Genomic DNA, 22966 nt, shown 5'->3' on the forward strand with positions numbered 1-22966 from the left:
CATTTAGAGCACTGGTCTTTGACCCGGGGGCCGCTGCGTGAGCGGACCGCTGGTCTGACCCAGCAGCGGCAATTCTTATGTTCTTACAAGTTATTAAAAACGGTGGATTGTCTCCAATTTCCTTTATTAAATCTTTTTCCTTTTGGGTTTACACAAGCTTCAGGGTTTGCTTTGGTTTACTACTTCTTCCCCTTTATTATTAGGCTAACTAGTAATAATAATAATAACTTTATTTTTATATACCGCCATACCCAGTGAGTTCTAGGCGGTTCACATTAATTTAAACATAGTTACATACAGTTAAGTATTAATTGAACAGAGTTGCAGGCAACGAAGTAGGTGGGGTTGGGGGGCAGGAAAGAGTGGATCGGGGGGGGGAGGGGGAACACACAAGAGCTTCCGTCTGAATTTATGAAAACAAAAAAGCTCCAAAAACTGAAATTTGACGCAAACTGGAAGTGTGCTGTTAAAATTTCCCCGACGTGGCACACACTGAAACCAACGACGGCGCAGGTCGGAGGGCTGCAAAGTGGAAAGCTGCAGATTCCAGGGTGGCAGCGAGAAGCAGAAAAGGTTGGCGAGCTGGAACGCGATCTTGTGGTCTGTCTTTTTCCGACTTAACATTATCATTCCAAAAAAACCAAAATATGCCTGGTCCCAAGAGTTCTGGATAAAGGATCTTGTACCTATACTAAAATGGTTTTCGTTGATTTTCAATTTCGCCATCTTGCAATGTGCAGCGGCAACCCAAAAAAAGCAACGAGATGCCGGGAATTATTAGACAAGGTAAAGCAAATAAGACTAAGCGCTCCTTTTATTAAGAGCTGCAATGAGTGGAATAGCGCACGCTAGACCTTAGCGCCAGCATTGAGCTAGCATTAATTCTTGAAGTGTAGCGCGCGGTAATTTCCTGCATGCGCTAAAAACGCTGGCGCACCTTAGTAAAAAGGAGTCGTAAGGATGTTATGTCTCCATATCACTCCATGGTGTAACTTTACCCGAGTATTGCATTAAGTTCTGGTTGCCATCTCTCAAAAAAATAAATAAATAAATAAAAATAGAAGAATTAGAAAAAAGGTTCAAAAAAGAGCAACCAAAATAATAAGAGGGGATGGAACTTTTCACATAAAGAAAGGGGCCTTTCAACTTGGAAAAGAGACAGCTAAGGGGGAGAGATTGAAATCTACAAAATCTTGAGTGCTATAGAACAGGTACAAGTGAATCCATTTTTCATTCCCATCAAAAATGATAAATATTAGGACATGGGGTCTGGCAGCTCTTTCCAGAATGATAAGGACGCCATCGCTGCCACCCCTGCCAATGATTTTAACGGTTGCGCTGAGCTCCCGCAGTATCGCTCGCCCTCCTCTTGCTTCCACGGGTTAGCGCCAGCGATTCCTACAGCTGCCTGCCGCTAACCCAGAAGCCTCTTCTCTGCCGCACCCAGACGGAAAGAGGAAGTTCTGACAGAAGGCATGCTGCAGAGGAGAGAGGCTTCCGGGTTAGCGGAAGGCAGCTGTAGGAATCGCTGCAGAGGTGGGGGCAGGGGGAAGGAAATAGGTCGTAGAAGGGAGAAGAGTGGCGAGAGAGGGAGAAATGGACACAAGGGTGGAGGGGAAGGAATGATGGTGCATGGAAAGAGAGGGAACTATGATTTGGGAGGGGAGGGAGAGAGATATGGATATAGGTGCAGCTCTTTTTAGATCTGCAATTCATCAAGTCACTAGGACTCGAGCACGAGTCGATGGCAGCTGAGAAGAGGCACCTTGAATATCTTTTTAAAACTGCTTTGCTTTAGGCGCCAGTAGACCACCTACTAACACCTGAAATTAAGGCGCCTTTACTGAATGAGCTTTAGTGCGCCGGTTAAGCTAAATAGCGGAAGGACACCTACCACCGCCTAACTGAAGACGCCCTTTGCAGAATCTGCCCCTAAATTTGAAGAGTGCCACTTAATTCCAACTGATATCAAATAATTAGCACTCTTATAATAGATAGTAATGGGAGTTGTTCCATACAATCAATAGTTAAGGGATAGTCTCTTGCAGTATCCCTTATTGCCCAATCCAAAATGGTAGCCCTTCCCTCTTTGGTGCATCATGTGATACATGGGGAGGGGCCTTAGGCGTCTGAGCCAATCAAGGCTTTGGGCCCCTCCTCATAAATCACATGATGCATCAGGGAGGGAAGGCCCGCCATTTTGGATCAGCTGGCCTTGAAGGTGGAGGAACAGTGCTTCCCTCCTGCTTTCATCTTCAAAAAAAAGGTAGGGAAGGGGGAAGCATCTGGTGGCAGGAGGGAATGTGCATCCCTCCTGCCTTTTTCTTTTTGGGTGGGGAACACCCCTGATGCATGAGTGGGCCTTCAGTGGCTGGCAGGAGGGAGTGGACATCCCTCCTGCCATTTCACTGCCACAGGGGGCGGTGGTCTGCATGAAAGGAGGGAGTGGGCATCCCTTTTGCAATTTCTCGCACGGGGTGTGGGGTTGCCATGGCAGGAGGGAGTGGGCACCCCTCCTACTGCTTTGCTGCCGCAGTGGGTGGTCAGCATGGCAGGAGGGAATGGGCATCCTTCCTGCCAATTTTCACTAGCACAGGGTTGGGTGGGGAGATTCCCGGTGCCATGTTCGTCGGGGCAGGCAGTCAGTCATTGGCAGGTAGGAGGGGGCTTTTGTTATTTTTTTTTTTTTTCCAATTCTTTATTCATTTTCATATCTCATAACAAGTATACACTAATCATTCAATATTCATACAATTCACTTGTATACTTCATATAATATTAAATCTTATATTATCCCCCCTCCCCCCTTCCCTTCCACACATATCAACATTTTATTTGAATCTCACACATTATACCCTCCCAATCCCATATCATATTATTCTTCTATTAAAAAAAAGTGTCTAATCATCTTTTGTTATTTTTTTTAAAAAGGGTAGATATTGTGCTGAGTGGCAGGCGGCTTTCCACTTGACATGGAATGACCCTAAACCAGTGTATTGCAAACTGTGTGCCACGGCAAATATCGGTTGTCTGCGCTCTTGTAGTCGCCAAACTTTAGGCCTCATAGAATCAGGGCCTTTACAGAATAATGCTCCTTACTGATTTTATCTGGCGCCCGGATTTGAGCGCCATTTACTGAATCCGGTCCACGGAACGTGTCGGGTCCATACCACAGATCTGATTCCGTGTACTATATAGATTTGTCAAGTACCTGCATCGCTTTTACCTGTGAAGACTTTTTACAATAAACTATCAAGATCATCGTTTCCACAGTTTTGGTTTTTTTCTTGGCTTTTTTCCCTTTATCATCAACTCATTCTACTCCTTTAGCAAAGGCTCCATTTTATGCACTAAGATCTAGTTACCAATAACTGGGATTAAGTAACGCGTCTTAATGGTAGCCCACAATGGTAACTTGCTCTTTAAAGAAACAAGGCACAGTACTACTCTATAGGGTCCAGAGAAGAGCGACTAAAATGGTAAAGGGGCTGAAGGAGTTGCCGTACAGTGAGAGATTAGAGAAACTGGGCTTCTTCTCCCTTGAAAAGAGGAGGCTGAGAGGGGACATAATCGAAACATTCAAAATACTGAAGGGAATAGACTTAGTAGATAAAGAGAGGTTGTTCACCCTCTCCAAGGTAAAGAGAATGAGAGGGAACTCTCTAGAGTTAAAAGGGAATAGATTCCGTACAAACGTAAGGAAGTTCTTCTTCACCTAGAGAGTGGTAGAAAACTGAAACGCTCTTCCGGAGGCTGTTATAGGGGAAAACACCCTCCAGGGATTCAAGTAAAGGTTGGATAAGTTCCTGCTGAACCAGAACTTACGCAGGTATAGCTAGTCTCAGTTAGGGCGCTGGTCTTTGACTTAAGGGCCGCCATGGGAGCGGATTGCTGGGCACGATAGACCACTGGTCTGACCCAGCAGCGGCAATTATGTTCTTAAGAAATTGAAAAAAAAAATTGCTGCTGTGTGTAATAAGTGAGCCAAGTATAGGACAATCAAGCCATTGTGACATCACAAGGTTGGCTCTTATTGGTACAATGAGGCATTATGATGTCACAATCTCAGCTCTGGTCAAAAGGAGGAAGTTATCAATGTGCTGCGTTACCACGAACTCGGTTCTATTTTACACATTTTTATGCAATAAGATCCAGCTAATAACTGGAGTTAACCGTAAAAACATCTTAATGGTAGCCCTCGTTAGACAACATCCCCCCAAATGGTGTTCCTCAAATTTATCAAGTAAGTTTGTTTTATAAAAGATTATTCAACCCTTCAGTACTCCTTAAAAACTTTGCGAGCCGCAGCACACTAAACCGACGGCCGCAGCTCGAGGGCACACGGAAGCGAGCGGATGCCCTCCAGACGGGGACCCCTGAGCCGCCCATGGGGGGTGTTGCAAAAGACGACGCGCTGGCGGCGACTGACCGATGTGCCTCACGGATGTTCCTGCAGGCGCCTCTTCTTCCCTGGCATCTCGCGGCACACAGTTTGCGACACACTGCCTTAAACCCACGCCTCATGGGTTGAATTTTCCTCCCATCGGTAACCTGTAAGCATTTTTCTGTTATTTTTAGACTACACAGTGACTTGACCTGTAAAAACAATGCGATACAGATTTTTAGGAAGTAGACATGGAAAGAGAGAGAGGCCTATCTTGACTTATTTATTTAAAGAGCAGACGCACACACACAGGAAAAGACGGAAGTACAGATGGTCAGACATGCAGAAACAGCGTGGCTCACGGTTTCTAAATTTAGACCCAGAGTCAGTTCATCATAGAATAGTTTTAATGTAAGGGGGAAATATCTTGCTCTTACAAGAGACTCTTAAGTTAAATCAAAATCAATAATTCCCCAGAATGGTGTGCCATAATTCTACACTCAACGGACCTCAGACAGACAATACACCACTGCATCAGAGCGCTGGTCCCTCTCCAATTTGCAATATGTATATTAATTTTTAACCCCCCCCCCCCCAAAAAAAAAAAACAAACCACCTCTAGACTCTGCTCAGAGAACAGCCTCCTCTAATTTCAGGTTCCATCGCCCTTATCCTTGTCAAGGAAAAACATTTGAGTATTTAAATAGTTCAGTTGCAGTCGGCAGAGTAAGTTAAAGCTACAGCCTCAGCACCCTGGGGCTGTGGGTTCAAACCCATGCTGCTTAATCCCCCCCCCCACTGCCCCATGTACATTAGATAGACTACGAGTCCACCAGGACAGACAGGGAACAATGCTCGAGAACTTGAATAGATTCATGTATACTGTTCCGAGTTCCTTTGGGAGAACAGTACAGAAAATTGAATGTGAAAAGTTTCAGCCTATGGTAACCAGAGCTGAGATTGTGACGTCATAATGCCTCATTCCACCAATAAGAGCCAACCTCATCAACGATGTCACAATGGCTTGATTGTCCTATTCGTGGCTCACTTTTACTACATTTTGATTTCTAGAGTGGAGCAGCGGTTAGAGCTACAGCCTCATCACCCTGAGGTTGTGGGTTCAAATCCACACTGCTCCTTGTGACCCTGGGCAAGTCACTTAATCCCCCCCCCCCCATTGCCTCAGGTACATTCGAGAGATTGTGAGCCCGCCGGGACAGACAAGGAAAAATGTTTGAGTACCTGAATAAATTCATATAAATGTTCCGAGCTTCCCTTGGAGCACAGTATAGAAAATTGAATCCTCTATAATAAAACTCTAAGCGTGCATGCGCACTTAGGAGGCCACGATCCCTGTCACCGTGATGTGTGCTTCTGTGGCTGTATTCTATTTGCGGCGCACGCAGCAGTTTCAGCGGGTTGGAAGCCGGCCTCAACGAAAAAAAAAACTAACAATACCGGCTTACATGAAAAAAAAAAAAAAAAAAAAAAAAAAAATCACTGCCCACGGAGATAAACAGGAAGCGAAGGACCGGAAATCAGGGAAAATCAAGCACCCTGGAGCAGGAGGACAGGGAGAGTGTGAGCGTTGAAGATAGCTCCACATAAGGCACTGCTGCAGGCACCCCGGCAACGGGAAGAGGAGGAGAGGGCCCGATAATGGGGAGAGACCTCTGGTGCTGCTGGACAGGAGAAAGGTAAAAAGAAGGGATAATGGCTACTGCTGAACAGGGGGAGCAGGGAAGAGGTGCTGCTGGACAGGGGGGGGAGGTAAAACCAATGGAGAAGTGCTACTGCTGGACAGAGGGAGCAGGGAAGAGGTGCTGCTGGACAGGGGGTGGGGGGAGGTAAAACCAATGGAGATAGGCTACTGTTGGACAGTGGGAGCAGAGAAGGGGGGGGTGTTGCTGGACAGGGGGGAGAAAAAAGTAATGCAACGGGCTAAAAAACTAGTAAATAAAGCCTTCCACAAAAATGCTTGCAATGTTACAGAAGCCAAGGCTTCATTCTCCTTAAGCTGTTAAATCCACTGCTATCCTACCCCACTTCCAAGGCGGGGGTGGTATGTACTTAAAAAGATCTGTTGAATTTTCTTCTGGAAGGTAACACACCTGGGATGGTCTCAGGAAGCAAAGAGTCAAAGGCCACGACACTCCCAAGAGTCACAAAAAATATATACGTTAACCAGCAAACTAGTAGAAACCGTGAACTAGAGTAATGGAAATAATAAAATGGATTTCCATTATGAGCAAAATCCAGGGCTTTGGAAGTCATCGTTAAGGGTAACTGTCGAAACTTTCAACAGGCAACATTTGCCCGTCCTGCTTTCCAGCTGAATGGGGACTGCTGGTTAATAAATACAGACCGTTACTGCTTTAAGCCTCTGCATGGGGAAGCTTTTTTGCTTAGCTACAGTAGGCCGGAACCTCTGATGTCTACACACAGGCCAAACTACAAACACTCAATTAGGGTTACCTGACGTCTGGATTAACCTGGACAAGCCCTCTTTTTAAGAGGACTGTCCGGGTGTCCAGACGGTTTCCTGGACTAGAGGGAGTTTGTCCAGGTTTTAGAAACACTCTCTGGTTCAGCCCCCACCCCAGAGTCGAGTATTGCTTTGCGAGTCTCCCTGTCCCCACTACCTTCTCCGGCACCGCTACAATTTAAAGACTTTGGGGCAGCGTTAGCTATGTGATCCTTCCGTCCATTGCTGGCCTGCCCCGGAAGCCTTCACGCAGCTACATTTCCTGTTCCCGTGTAGGTGAGATGCTTAAGAGCGAAGGCTTCCGGGGCAAGCCGACAGCAGAAGGATCAAATCACTAATGCTGCCGGCTGCTCAAAGTTTTTCCAACTGAAGCAGTGCCACAAGGTGGTACTGGGGACGGGGAAACTCACAAAAGCATTACCCGACTTTGGAATGGCCAGAGTGGGGAGCTGGAGACAGAGGTGGTATAGGGGCAGGAGGCAGGGGTGGGCCAGGGCATGGGATGGGTGTGGCCAGATGGCCTCTTTTTTTGGATTTAGCAAATATGATAACCCTACACTCGCTCCACCTAGAATACATCAAGATAAAATAAACACCTGTGTAAGCCACTCCCACACCTGTGTAGGCCACTCCCATTAAGCCTCCCTCACTCAATCCCTGCACTTGCTCTGCTTATATAGTAACATAAAATACAATAGCAAATAAAGACCCACATGGTCCATCTAGTCTGTCCACAAAAAGAACCACACCGTACAGGTTACACTCCGTCACAATCAACTACTGGCATCACAAACAGGGAAGTCACACAATCACAGAAGAGGGGTTTTGGGGTTTTTAAAAAAAAAAAAATTCTGGTCACAGCATAATCACATTCATTGCCAATAATTGATTAAGGAAAACAAACAAAAAATAAAAAAAGAGGCCCATGCAGCAAAAGCGAAAATAAAGAAGGATCCATATAAAGTTCAGGATAAATTTTATTAATCCACCAAGTAAAGGACACAATTCATCAATGTACGAAACACAATCGCATCAGTCTCTCAACAAGGCTAAGGCGGCTAGGGCTCTTCAGCTTGGTTTTAAGAAACGTTTGGACAAGTTCCTGGAGGAAAAGTCCATAGTCTGTTATTGAGAAAGACCCGGGGGAAGCCACTGCTTGCCCTGGATTGGTAGCATGGAATACTGTATTGCTACACCTTGGGCTTTGGCCAGGTACTAGTGACGTGGATTGGCCACCATGAGAACGGGCTACTGGGCTTGATGGACCATTGGTCTGACCCAGTAAGGCGATTCTTATTGTTCTTAACTTTGGAATTTGTTGCTAAAGAATGTGGTAAAAAGAATCACTAATTAGAATATGAATGGGCTAACTTTCACGGTCTGAATCCCACAAATGAGATGATTTGGTTAGGCTGGCGTTGTACCTCTTTTAAATTCCACGGCACGAACAGCATCTCCAAACCGCTGCCTGCGGTGGCCTCAGCTCTCCCACATGGAACCAGGAAGTGATGTCGAAGGGAGAGACTAGGCCGGCCTGACCTAGAAGTACAAGGAGTGGATGTGAAGGCATGCGTGCGGGCAGGGAGGAGAATACAACACATGGGGCAGTCTGCCCCCCATCCACCCTTACACTACTGTAACCAGCTAAGAATTAGCCAGCTCTGCAAACCCAGGAATTTAATGCCAAAGTACATATAGAGCCTGGCATTGAATTTCTGGGCATAACACCAGTGTTGACCAGCCAAATGCAGAGTGCTGCTAGCTGGAGATCAACCTCTAAATGTCTCCAAATACGGAACATTGTTTTTTTGTTGGGTTTTTTTGTAAATCTTTATTAAATTTCCAAACTACCATAGTGCAAACAAACAATTTCAATATACAAAAGTTTACTTAGACATTAATGCACAACTATTTCCCCCCACCAAATAATCGGAAAAATTACATACCTACAGGAAACCCTCCATATATTCCCCGAATGAAATTCCAATGCAAAATCCCTTACAGAACTCAGTCAATGGTTCCCAAACATCCATTTCTTATATCGTCCCTGTTGTACGGCCAAACATTGCATTTTAAAAGTATAACAAAGAGATTCCCACCAGAAACTGTAATTTAATCTCTCTCAGTTCTTCCAATTCCTCAAAATAAGTTGTATGGCAACTCCTGTCATTTTAGAAGTTTGTTATTGTGAGCAAATATTTGGTTTTTAGCCCTTATTAACATACCAAATAGGATGGTATCGTACGTCATTGCCACTGGATTTTCTAAAATATTGTTCACTTGATCTCAAATAGATCTCCAAAATTTAAGTATCAAGGGATAATAGCATAATACACAGTTCGCCCCCCCCCCCCCCCCCCGGTCGTTTGCGGTATTTTCCAACTGTGAGCCGCCGACAAGGGGAGGGCAGCGGGAGAGGCAAAAGAGAGCAGCCAGAGCACCGGCAAGTGCAGGAAATCATTCTCTGTATGCTCTGACTGCCTCTTCCTGCACCAAGTTGGGCCTTATCCAATCAGGAGCTGTTTTGACACACAGCTCCTCATTGGTAAGGCCCGACTTAGTGCAGGAAGAGGCGGTCGGAGCGTACCGCGAGTGATTTTCTGCACTCGCCAGCACTCTGGCTGCTCTCTCCTGCCTCTCCCGCTGCCCTCTCCAGTCTCCCCCATGAAAAAACGTATTCGCGGTTTTTCAAGATTCGCAGGGGTTCCTGGAACGGAACCCCCACAAATATCGGGGGAGTACTGTAAATAAAGAACACTGTTTACCCTGTGACAAACTCATTTCTAGAGAAAGCTCAAAAAAATAAAATAATCAAATGAAAACCCTACTATAATCCAAAGTAAACCCAAAAAAATGTCATGATGGATATCTGCTCAATGTTTGTTTTTTTTCCCTTTATTTAGAAATTATTGAACACAAAACAAAACCACAACATTCAGAAATATAGCCCAAGTAGAAGGTTTATTGCGTTGTTCTTGGCGCAGACCATAAAGACTCAAACAGATATAGATATCTATCTATCTAGAGAGAGAGATCGAGAGAGAGATCGAGAGAGAGATCAAGAGAGAGATCAAGAGATTGAGATCGAGAGAGAGATCGAGAGAGAGATCAAGAGATCGAGATCGAGAGAGAGATCAAGAGATCGAGAGAGATCAAGAGATCGAGAGAGATCAAGAGATCAAGAGATCGAGATCAAGAGATCGAGAGAGAGATCAAGAGAGAGATCAAGAGATCGAGAGAGATCAAGAGATCGAGAGAGATCGAGAGAGATCAAGAGATCTATATATATTTTTATAGAGATCTATATCTATAGCAGATAGACATCTCTCTCTGTATTTTTTTTTTAATATGGGGAAAGACCTCAAACGCCCACTTTCATGGGGCTATGATCATCATCGGTTATTTATATATTTAAAGCTCGTTTACTCTTAAATAACTCATTCATTTTAAACCATGCATCCTTAAACACTTGTAATGCAAATAATAACCAACAATATTAGCTAGCTCACAGATGGGCAGCACGACGTCGACACCCAACTTACATTACAAACTGTTTTTCACATAGACAATCACAATCTCAGTTTCAGTCAAGTATGAAAGAGAGAAAAAAAGTGCAGATAACATAAAATCCGTTTTAAACAAGTCTCCTTCATGTTTTACCACCTTGTTTCATAGGCCGCTAGAAATAGATTAAAAATCTGTGACAAAAAACTTAAGTTTCAGAGCATAATTAAATTCGACTCAAGGCAAGTGAAAATAACTAAAAAAGCGTCAAATATTCTGTGCCATTTCTATGCCAACAGCAAGGGAAAGCAGCCTCTTAAAATAACTAACCATGTCCCACTAGATGTCTGGCATGTCACTGCCTTATGCAAATGGAAGGATGACACCGAGAGAGACTCATTTTTTGAGTTAAGAAAAACAAAATTATAAATAAAACTCATAACAAAAAAAAAACTCCGGCACGTAATTTTAGGGATCGTGTATTAGATGGCTTTTGAGAAACCAAAATCAAGTGCTCTCACAAATCAACAAAACTAAATTGAACAAGTCTGGTCGATATTGTTTGTTTATGGTTCACTTGATATCCTGCTAATATGTTTTTTTGTTTTCTGGCTTCTCCCCCCCGAATTACATCATCCATGGTTGCAGAGAAAAATTTTGGCACGTTTTCCCAAGAATCGATTCCCAGCGTGCACAGAGAAAATCGCCGATTCCCAGGTTGCTCAGCGTTTACAGAGAAAAGGTTAGCAGAAACAGCGATTTCTATATACAGAAATATATTTTAAGAAAATAAGAAGCAGAAGAGCCAGACAGAAATCAATGTACAGCGATACCTTGGAATCTGAACTTAATCCGTTCCAGAACCCCGTTCGAGTTCCAAGACAATTTTTCCCATTGAAAATAATAGAAAGTGGGTTAATCCGTTCCTGGGTCCCACAAACTCAACTTTTAACAGAAAATACACTGGATTTTAAGGTAAAATATTAACTAATATTCCAAAGCAACATTCAGATTCTGGGGCATACAATGTGCAGGGCGTTCGGATTCCAAGACAAAATTTACTACAAAAAAAAAGTTCAGATTCCAAGTCATTCGGATTCTGAGGTACCACTGTATTTCCAAAAGATGCCTAGAGTCTCTGCCTCTCCATCCACCTCTTCCACCCATGAGAAGAAGGCACCTGGGGCTCACTTAATTCTCTTTTTCTCCTCCTGCACTGCATGCATGAGGAGGAAGACACCGACAGACACCAACTGAGTAAGAGATAAGTACTGTACTCTACAGTGTTTCCCTGCGAATTCAAACATTCGTGGTATTCTCCAACCACCTCTTCCTGTACTAAAGTCGGGCTACACCAATCAGGAGCTGCGTGCCAAAGCAGCTCCCGATTGGTGTACCCGATTTTAGTACAGGAAGAGGTGGTCGGAGCATATCGCGAGCGATTTCCTTCACTCGCCGGCACTCCAGCCACCCTTTCCTGCCTCTCCAGCTGCCCTCTCCTGCCTCCCCAGGTGAAAAACTGTATTTGCGTTTTTTCGAGATTCACGGGGGGTTCCTGGAATGGAGCCCCCGTGAATATCAGGAGATTACTGTATACTGTTATCACTCATGCTTAATGTACAACACTGTTTTTCAAAAACTGCAATAAATATTGTAAAATGTTTTCTAACAAAATCGCGAATGTTGTCCTTTTTGTGATTCGCGGTTTCACCATATTCACGTCGGCTTACAATTTGTGCACATACGTATAGAAAAAAACGCCAAAGTTAAGCTAGCCCTTGCGTGCTCTAAAAACGCTAGCACTTTAGTAAAAGGAGCCCTTAACATCTACCAGAAAGCTTAATTACTTATTTGTGACCATTTTTCATATTATAGTTGTTTTTTTAATGGAAAATCTGTGTCTTACTTGTTTTTCAATGTTTGTATAGTTATTTGCCAATTTATATGTATAAACAACCGAGTTTATTTGCATTTGATATACTTTTTTATAAAGAAAAATAGGGAGAACCAATGATCCACAGTGAAAATAATCCACCGATGAAAACAAAAACAAGAACTGTGGATACAGATGTTCTGGAGATAATTAAATTAAAAAAAGTACAATGCTAAAAAATACTGTGACAAAAATCCAACCGGACCCTACACGGTCCATGTTTCGGCGAACACGCCTTCCTCAAGGGTCCAATGGTTTGAAAACTCACATATAACAAATTGGACTGAAAACAGTCTATTGTCTTTAAACATGTGCGCAAAGAACATCGCAGACAAGCTGAAGTAGCAAAAAAATGCCCACCTGCAGGAACCATTATCTCTCTCCTTATTGGCTAAGGCTCCTCTTCCTATAGGCTAAGGCTCTTTACACCTGCATTGTGATGTCATAGGGCTTTATGATTATAGAAACATTGTAACATGATGGCAGATAAAGGCCAAATGGCTCATCTAGTCTGCCCAAAAAAGAAAAATGAGGAGACCCGATGATCCACCGATGAAAACAAAAACTGTGGATACAGATGTTCTGGAGATAATTTATTAAACACTGACATATAAAACCATGAAAATTCAATGAAAAAAGTACAATGATAAAAATACTGTGATAAAAATCCAACAGGACCCTACACGGTCCGTGTTTCGGCGAACACGCCTTCCTCAGGGGTCCAATGGTTTGCAAACTCACATTTAACAAATTGGACTGAAAACAGTCTATTGTCTTTAAACCTGTGAGCAAAGAACACCGCAGACAAGCTGAAGGAGCAAAAAAATGCCCATCTGCAGTAACCATTATCTCTCTCCTTATTGGCTAAGGCTCTTAACATTTGCATCTCCTCTTCCTATAGGCTAAGGCTCTTTACACCTGCATTGTGAGGTCATAGGGCTTTATGGTTATAGAAACATTGTAACATGATGGCAGATAAAGGCCAAATGGCTCATCTAGTCTGCCCAACAAAGAAAAATGAGGAGACCCGATGATCCACCGATGAAAACAAAAACTGTGGGTACAGATGTTCTGGAGATAATTTATTAAACACTGACATATAAAACCATGAAAATTCAATGAAAAAAGTACAATGATAAAAAATACAGTGATAAAAACTCAACCGGACCCTACACGGTCCGTGTTTCGGCGAACACGCCTTCCTCAAGGGTCCAATGGTTTGAAAACTCACATATAACAAATTGGACTGAAAACAGTCTATTGTCTTTAAACATGTGCGCAAAGAACATCGCAGACAAATGCATTTTTTTGCAACTTCAGCTTGTCTGCGATGTTCTTTGCTCACAGGTTTAAAGACAATAGACTGTTTTCAGTCCAATTCTTTATATGTGAGGTTGCAAACTATTGGACCCCTGAGGAAGGCGTGTTTGCCGAAACACGGACCGTGTAGGGTCCGGTTGGATTTTTATCACAGTATATTTTATCATTGTTCTTTTTTAATTGAATTTTCATGGTTTTATATGTCAGTGTTTAATAAATTAGCTCCAGAACCTCTGTATCCACAGTTTTTTGTTTTCATCGGTGGATATTTTTTTATAATACAGAATTTGTGCATTTTGGGGTCCTTTTATTAAGGCTTGCTAACCAATTTGGCGCATGCTAAATACCAAGAATCCTACATATTCTGTGGGCGTCTTAGCCTTTAGCGCACCTTAATAAAAGGGATCCCTTTGTTTGTTCATAGATGCCTGAAGGGCAGCATATTTTAGGTGCTGGAAACACCAGCCCTGTAGGCGGCTCGTTTGTTTACATGCGCATAAGAACAAACTGGATTTAATAAAGTGTGGAGCTCATTGACTACATTTGTTACCTCGCAATAAAGGTCATGTATCTCTCCTTTTCTTAGATTTCCTTACACATCAGGGTGGGAAATGTATTTAAATTGTTTAATTATAATATTGTAATCACATCATATATGTCTTATTGTATTAATAATTGGGAGGAGGGTGGGAGAAAATGATTGTTTTATGTATTACTTGTGTAGTTAATAGTGCGTTTTATGCAGTATTTTATCTTCAATTAATTGTATTGCATTGTCAAAGTTTGAAAATCAATAAAGATTTAAAAAAAAAAAAAAAAAAAATAGAACTGTTTCATGAGAAATATATCCACTCTGGATCTTGAGTTTTAATTGACCAAGATCCCGAGTGGAAGCATCTCTTGAGTCTTACCCAACTTGGAGCACCATTTTTAGGACAGGGTCAGTACTCCTTTGGCTGTCCATTTACTGAATCTAGTCCCATATGGCCTATCCAGTCTGGCCATCCGTGTCATCTAAAAACATAAGAATAGCCTTACTGGGTTAGACCAATGGTCCATCAAGCCCAGTAGCCCGTTCTCACGGTGGCCAGTCCAGGTCACCAGTACCTGACCAAAACCCAAGGAGTAGCAATATTCCATGCTACTGATACAGGGCAAGCAGTGGCTTCCCCCGTTGTCTCTCTCAATAACAGACTATGGACTTTTCCTCCAGGAACTTGTCCAAATCTCTTTTAAAAAAGCTAAGCTATCCGCTCTTACCAGAACCTCTGGCAAAGCGTTCCAGAGTTTAATTATTCTTCGAGTGGGGGAAAAAAAAAAAAAAAAATTTCCTCCTATTGGTTTTAAAAGTAATTTCATCAAGGGTCCCCTAGTCATTATCATTTATTCCCTTCCTCTCCCTTAAGAGATCCTACACACACTCTTCCAAGGCCTTCTTAAATTCAGCTAGTCTTCATCTCTACCACCACCATCGGGAACACTCTAATAACGTGGACATAAAGATCAAACAAAACTAGGGGATGGCAAAAACAGATTGGGATAGGCTTCAACAGAAACTCCAGTAGCTGGGCAGTAAGGCCAAGCAATCTTCTATGGTCGGTAGTTACGAGGGGCCGCTGAAAAGTTCAGTCCAACCAAGAGGAGAGAAGGACGTGAAGCCATGAAACGTACACGTTATTCCACCACTTTTCATTTCATATCGTTGAAACAAAAAAGTGGCCAAGAGTCTGGAATAACGTGTACGTTTCATGGCTCCACGTCATTCTCTCCTCTTGGTTGAGCTGAGAACTTTTCACCAGCCCCTCGCAGAATGCAAGGCCCAACACCAGCCTGTGTCCCGAAAATGGCAAAGGCAGATCACAATTGGTTAATTTAGGCTATGAAGGCGATAACACACGCATAAGTGTGGGTGCTGTGTATCTCGATGGGGGAGAAGACTTGGAAAGTAAAATCCTAGCAATTTTGTTGGATTGTTGGCTTAATCGTATAATGAGGAATGTTCCATGATGTGGTCATACCAGTAAAACAACTCTTCAGACTTATTGGCATGGCACTGTGGAAACCTAGCTTGTATATGGTATTGCGTTCCAAGACTGCCTCATATGTAACAGCCCATATACGTTGGCAGAGTGGCGAATTGCCGACTACCTTGAGATACCAGTGTTTTAATTCTGCGTAATCTGCAGAGAGTGGCGGGTGTGGCGCCGACCTTCTTGTCGGGCAGACTAGATGGACCACTCAGGTCCCTACGTGCCATCGTTTACTCCGTTACTGTGTTTATTGGACTAACTTCATATATTTATTGACAAAGGCAAATCAGCTTGCAGGTAGAATGCTGAGCACTCGTCAAAACATATACCGGAAATGAAAATTCAAACAATATTGCAAAGAACAGCCTCATTCACCATTACAGTTTGTTCACGGCTCTATTGGTTGTAGAAGTCTAGAGCGGAACTATTCATTTACCGTAGGATGGGAGGGGAGGGAAGGATGGGGATTCGGCTGCGTGGCAGGTAGCTCACTTAAGGGTCTTGCTGCACGAGGGAGGGTAGGATAGAAGCTGGGCAAGGGTCCTGCTGCACGAGAGATGGGAATTCGGCTGCATGGCGGGTATGGGTGCTCACTTAAGGGTCCTGCTGCACAAAGGATGGGAGGGAGGGGAGGATAGAAGCTGGGCAAGGGTCCTTCTGCACGAGGGATGGGAGGGAGGAGAGGATAAAAGTTGGGCAAGGGTCCTGCTGCACGAGGGAGGGGAGGATAAAAGCTGGGCAAGGGTCCTGCTGCACATGGAATGGGAGGGAGGGAGGGGAAGATAAAAGCTGGGCAAGGGTCCTGCTGCACGAGTGATGGGAGGGAGGGGACGATAGAAGCTGGGCAAGGGTCCTGCTGCACAAGGGAGGGGAGGAAAGATGTTGCACATGTGGGGGAGAGAAAGGAAAGAGGAAGAATTGGGGTGAAGGAGAGGAAGAGAGAGATGATCATTGTACATATCCCAAAAATAAGACCTAGTGCCTTTTTTGGGCCTAAAATTAAGACACTCTTATTTTCCAAAATACTGCAGGTTGGCAACTCCTTTGGATAAATCATGATGCGGTAATTTTATCCTTCTGCCTCTTAGCTACTTTTTAAAAACAGAATTTCATGCAAAAGTCATCCTGCAAACCCTCTGCAGCAAGGACTCGGAACTAAAGATCAACGCCCTCTTTCTCTGGCTTCCTTGCCCTTCCCTTTGGGGAGATCTGGAATTGGACCCGGAGGCTCCAACCTCACACAGCAGAAAACCAGCACAGATCCCGCTCCTTTCCCAGATTCTCTCTCGCTCTCACGATGTCACATGCGCATCCTCTGTTCACCGACTAGTAGACTCTCTAGGTTTATTTTTAATGGGATTCATAGACCACCCTTCACTTGAACATCAAAGCGGTTTGCAAAATTAAAACTGGAGAAGGAAAGCCATTTATTTCATGCAAACCTGGCAAAAGTACCGACATTCAACAACCATCTTTTCTATCCAGCTGCTGCAGTACCCGTGAACACCACCAGATCTAAGCATTGACTGAATGCCCGACAAAAAAGATAAGACTTCAGAAGAGCCTGAAATCTTGGATAAGAAAGTTCACAGCAAAGGGAAAGTTTGCCAGTTAGGAAATTCCATAAAGTTTTACTCCTTGGGGCCTGGGTTGGCCACTGTTGGAAATAGGATACTGGGCTTGATGGACCTTCGGTCTGTTCCAGTGTGGCAATTCTTATGTTCTTACGTGAGCCAAGTATAGGACAATCAAGCCATTGTGACATCACCAATGAGGTTGGCTCTTCGGCATTGGTAGAATGAGTCATTATGACATCATATTCTCAGCTCTGGAATGTTGCTACACTGAGTTTCTGCAAAGCATTTCTGACCTGGGTTGGCCACTGTTGGAAAAGGATACTGGGCTTGATGGACTTTGTTTGTCCCAGAACAGCAATTCTTATGTTCTTAAATGCAAAAAAAAAAAACAAACAAAAAAAAAAAAAAAAAAAAACACAATGCCGAGTAGATGCTAACCCCGCCATATGAATGGACGGTAATGCTAGAAGGTTCTTCATCAAAGAGCGGAAAGTCCAAGTTGGTTTGTATGGGACTGGAAGAATAGCCTAGTAGTTAGGTTTCCTGAACACAAGGTTTGAATGCCAAACTCAAGGTTTTATGCATTAGATGGAATTTAATTGCCAACCAGGACTGTTCCTGAAGGCATGGAGATACTTACTAATGAATTTAATATATACGGTCACTCCCATGATGGTACACATCAGAAAAAGATAAAGAAGGTGATCATGAACAGATCGGAGAAGGTTATCATGCCGCTGTACCGGGCTATGGTGCGCCCTCACCTGGAGTACTCCGTCCAGCACTGGTCGCCGTACATGAAGGACATGGTACTACTCGAAAGGGTCCAGAGAAGAGCAACTAAGATGGTTAAAGGGTTGGAGGAGTTGCCGTACAGCAAAAGATTAGAGAAACTGGTCCTCTTCTCCCTCGAACAGAGGAGATTGAGAGGGGACATGAACGAAATATTCAAGGTACTGAAGGGATTAGACTTGGTAGGTAAGGAAAGGTTGTTCACCCTCTCCAAGGTGGGAAGAACGAGAGGACACTCTCTAAAATTGAAAGGGGATAGATTCCGTACGAACATAAGGAAGTTCTTCTTCACCCAGAGAGTGGCAGAAAACTGGAACGCTCTTCCGGAGTCTGTCATAGGGGAAACACCCTGCAGGGATTCAAGACAAAGTTAGACAAGTTCCTGTTGAACTGGAATGTACACAGGTAGGGCTAGTCTCAGGGTGCTGGTCTTTGACCAGAGGGCCGCCACGTGAGCAGACTGCTGGGCACGATGGACCACTGGTCTGACCCAGCAGCGGCAATTCTTATGTTCATTATAGTGTGTGGGGCATGGAATCTATTAACCTCATATGCATCTCTTCCAATAAAACTGTTCAGCTGCCTGTGGCACTCCATGTTCTCCTTGGACAAGAAGGGCACAAAGAGGGAAGCAAGGAATAGATTTTCCAAGGGCATAAGAACAGCTTTACTGGGTCAGACCAATGGCCCATCGTCCAGAAGCCTGTTCTCACGGTGGCCAATCCAGGTCACTAGTACCTAGCCAAAACCCAAGGAGTAGCAACATTCCAGCATCTCAAAGAATAGCAAGATTCCGGAACTCCAATGAGAGCAACATTCCAGAGCTGAGATGTGATGTCATAATGCCTCATTCCACAGTGCCTCACAGCCAACTTCATCAGTGATGTTACAATGGCTTGATTGTCCTAGACTTGGCTCACCCAAGAACATAAGAATAGTCTTACTGGGTCAAAGCAATGGTCCATCTAGCCTAGTAGCCCGTCCTCACAGTGGCCAATCCATGTCACTAGTACTTGGCAAAAACTAGCCTAGTAGCCCGTCCTCACAGTGGCCAATCCATGTCATTAGTACTTGGCAAAAACTATTTGCTTGGCAGAGTTAACAGCCAAGCAAATAGCAGCCTGCCCCATTACCTGACGTGATGCTGCCCTTGAATGACGCCAACTCAACTCAACTTTCAACACAAATCTTCTGGGCCCATTGCAACATCTGATACAAGAAAACACCGCACCCCCTCCCCTAAGCTGGTCACAATTTTATGGGATGTAGCCAGCTGCCCCAATATTTAGAGACAAGCAAAGGGTTAAATCCACCATTAAGGAACACATGGTGGAAAGTTGATGCAAACCCACATGGGTACAGTTTGGAAGGCAGGACTCTACCGACTCCTGTTGTGTGTGGTCAGGCGACAATTGCCGTTCTCCAGACTGAAAAACGAACGACGGCGATGTGCTTGGTTATCAGTCTCGTCCTTCCCCGATGGGCTATGGCATGTCTTGTTACTAAACGAAGCAAGCACTTAAAAGATCGAGTCGCAGTTCCATGGCAGCGCTAAAACATAGTAACGTCATGCATCTTGATGAAGCTTCCACTTGCACACTACCCTGCCATTCATTCGAATGATCAGCACGCCAACCCAATAACAATTTTCCTCCATAAGCCCCTCCCAAGGCCCGTCGCCTACATGGACATGCTTGACTCATTTACTTACGATATGTGTTCTCCCGATTCCCTTTGTACCGCAACAAAACTTGAAGCCAAGGTATGTGCTATCTTTCCACTTCACCTTGAGGTTGAAGGGAGGAAGACTTAAGAGTAATATTAGGAAATTCTTTCACTGGTAGGGAGATGGATGCCTGGAATGCCCTCCCCAAAGGAGGTGATGGGAGAGGAAAACGGTGATGGAATTCAAAATGGTGCGAGACAAACAGGATCTCTAATTAGAAAACAAATGGTATAAATTAAAGAACTAAGGCTGGTATTGAACAGACTTGTACGGTTTGTGTCCCATTTACTGTATGGCGATTCAGTGTAGGATGGGTTGGGGAGGGCATCAATGGGAACTCCACTAATTTGGAACCTAGGACGATACCAGGTGGACTTTAGTCTATGGCCCAGAAATAGCAGAGGCAAGTTCATTTAATCATGTATAACTGAAGGTCTTTTATCTGCCGTCATTTACTATGTTACCATAAGGCAGGGGTAGGGAACTCCGGTCCTCGAGAGCTGTATTCCAGTCGGGTTTTCAGGATTTCCCCAATGAATATGCATGAGATCTATTTGAATGCACTGCTTTCAATACATATTCATTAGGGGAAATCCTGAAAACCCGACTGGAATACAGCTCTCGAGAACCGGAGTTCCCTACGCCTGCCATAAGGAGCCTTGGAGTGAGGAATGCTCTCCATTCCCAATAACTGTCAAAACTCAACACACAGGTACCCCACGGCCGATGGAACACCAGGACCTAGATATCAAATGGCCCCTTCCAGTATATAGTTACAGAGTGATCCTACCCCGTTGTGGAAATAAGTAGGTGCCGGGGAGGGGTTAAGTAGGAGTCAAAAACTGTTCTCAGTGGGGTAGAGCAGGAATCTCAAAGTCCCTCCTTGAGGGCCGCAATCCAGTCGGGTTTTCAGGATTTCCCCAATGAATATGCATGAGATCTATTTGCATGCACTGCTTTCAATGCATATTCATTAAGGAAAATCCTGAAAACCCGACTGGATTGCGGCACTCGAGGAGGGACTTTGAGACCCCTGGGGTAGAGGGATATCCAGATATGTATGCATCCATGCCTCCCCTCAAATGGTAGTATGGTGAGAAAGGGCAAAACCCATCTAAAGATATGTTGAGGTCAATGTTTTCCTACTGGAGGTGATAAGCAGGGTGGGTGCAACACTGCCCTAAAGTCCATCAGCAAGAGTGGCGGATGGGTGTTGGGTCCCATTTACTCTTCCATCTGTCCCCTCAAGGTACAAATGAGGGTATTCCAAGAGCTCCAGCGTGAGTTGTTTACATCCGGAGACATATGGCCACAAGACAGCCGAGAGGGACCTTCCCTAGTCATGGCCACTGCAGCTGTCAGATCTCTTAATCAGCTGGAATCATTTCAGGTGTCACAAGAGCCATTCTGGGACCCTCTTTCAAACTCCCTAACCTCAAAAGCAGAACGATGTAGCCACCAAACACCCCGACAGCTTCCTGACCAACACTTTCGGGGGAGGGAGATATGGGGGGGGGGGCGGGAGATGGTACAATATGGACAGAGTTTTGGTAAAATTTGCCCTGCACATCCTCCGAATTTGGGGGGGGGGGGAGGGGGGGGAGAGAAGGAGGCTCAAGAGGGACGACAGCGAATAGGAGACTGCGTGTGTGGGGGGGGGGGAAGAGATGGAAGAGGAATGAGCCAGGGATGCTCTCAAGAGCCTGGGGAAAGTTAGCTGCGCATTAAGGAGGGAGGAAACAACCCTTCCTGGGCAAGGAGCAGCAAAAAGCCCCTCGCCTCCCCCCAGTACTCTGCAAATGCTATGGGGGGGGGATGGGGGGGCTCTGGGGCCACAACCCCGGGACTCCGCATTATCCTGGCGCTTGCACTGCTCTCCCCACCCCCTTGTTTACCTCCACTTTGAATTTTAGCTGCGCAACATGAGCTGGAATGCGGACATCCAGGAGCCCAGAAAGCTCTGAAGAAGCAGCCCCCGGGGGCACCTCCCGGATCCCCCGCCCCGAAGGGCTTCCGTGCCACCTCCTCGCAGAAAGTGCCAGGGCAGTGCCAAGGGAGCCCTCCCGGGGCGGGCAGAAGCGCAGCTCCCCAGGCGAGCGTTGGGAAACGACCCCCCCCCTACGAAAAGCCCCGCTGCTAAGGGGGGGGGCGGAGGGGGGACTCACCGTTTCGGGGTCTCCGCTCCGGTGCTGCTTCGTTCGATCGGCTCCATCATGTGACAGCGAGACGCCGCTCGCTGGAAACTTAAAGGGGCCCCCACGTGACTAAAAGCGGCCGCTGCACCGGCTGCACCGGCGCCGGAGGAGGAGCCGCCGCTTCGCGTTCGCTTTTTTATTTTTTTAAACCCAGGAGGGCTGAAGCGCAACGCAAGCTCCGTGCCCGGCCAACGCTTCCTTCCCTAGGAGCCAACTTTTCAAAGCGACTACAGGTGCTGAAGCGCAGTAGAAATGGCCAGGGCTGGGCCGTTGTTGGCAGCACTAGCCCGTAGCGTTACACGGCATTATTTGCTCATTTCGGATCTGAAGAAAGCTAATCACAAAATACCTTTTTGATTGGACTAACTCAAAGCATTATCTTAGTGCCTTTGTTTTATTTCTTTATATTACGCGTCATTATGAAATGGGACAGGAAATGAACATTTTATGTGCCAGTAATTCTGCTCAATCGTTCTATGTACTATTTGCAAAGAGGACAGCCAGGGTAGGATTCTATAAACAGTGGCCTAACCAGTAGACACCTGAAGTGGCTACTAAGGGGGAGGGGGAGTCTGGCCCAGGCAGCAGCACCTATCCTCCTCTCCCCCCCCCCACACACATACGCACACCTTCACCTCTCCCCCGCCCACTGCCACCATGACGCGAGCAGCAATGTGAATGTACTGCTCATGCCAACGTCAGCGCTCCCTCCGATGTCACTCCCGGATGCCACACCTAGGAAATGACATCAGAGGGAGAGCCCAGACAGATAGCAAGTTTGCGATGCTGCTGGCGCCGGGCAAGCTAGAGGTACGGGGGAAGGGTGGCACCGTTACGCCAGGCACCTCTCAACCTCACTACGCCACTGGGTGCCGAGGAAAGCGGCATCTACCACACGTCACGCAAAGTTAGGCAGAGTGCCTAAATCAACTTAAGCCGGGGTTTTCTTGGTCCAATATACAGGCACTTCCGGTCAGTATCACGCTGCCGCATCCCTATGTAACTTCCCGTTTCGCAAAA

General features: G+C 45.2%; 1 long non-coding RNA gene across 1 annotated transcript in view; it reads right to left on the minus strand.

Moving 5' to 3' along the window:
- LOC117366328 overlaps nucleotides 1–22011 on the minus strand; it is a 50513-nt gene extending 28502 nt beyond the window's left edge. Inside the window, exon 1 of the long non-coding RNA XR_004540559.1 lies at nucleotides 21917–22011. This is a non-coding gene — a long non-coding RNA (uncharacterized LOC117366328). The remainder of the gene's footprint in view (nucleotides 1–21916) is intronic.
- Nucleotides 22012–22966: the final 955 nt, after the last annotated feature.

Source organism: Geotrypetes seraphini, chromosome 9, assembly GCF_902459505.1.
Source record: "Geotrypetes seraphini chromosome 9, aGeoSer1.1, whole genome shotgun sequence".
In the NCBI taxonomy this organism is placed as follows: domain Eukaryota; kingdom Metazoa; phylum Chordata; class Amphibia; order Gymnophiona; family Dermophiidae; genus Geotrypetes; species Geotrypetes seraphini.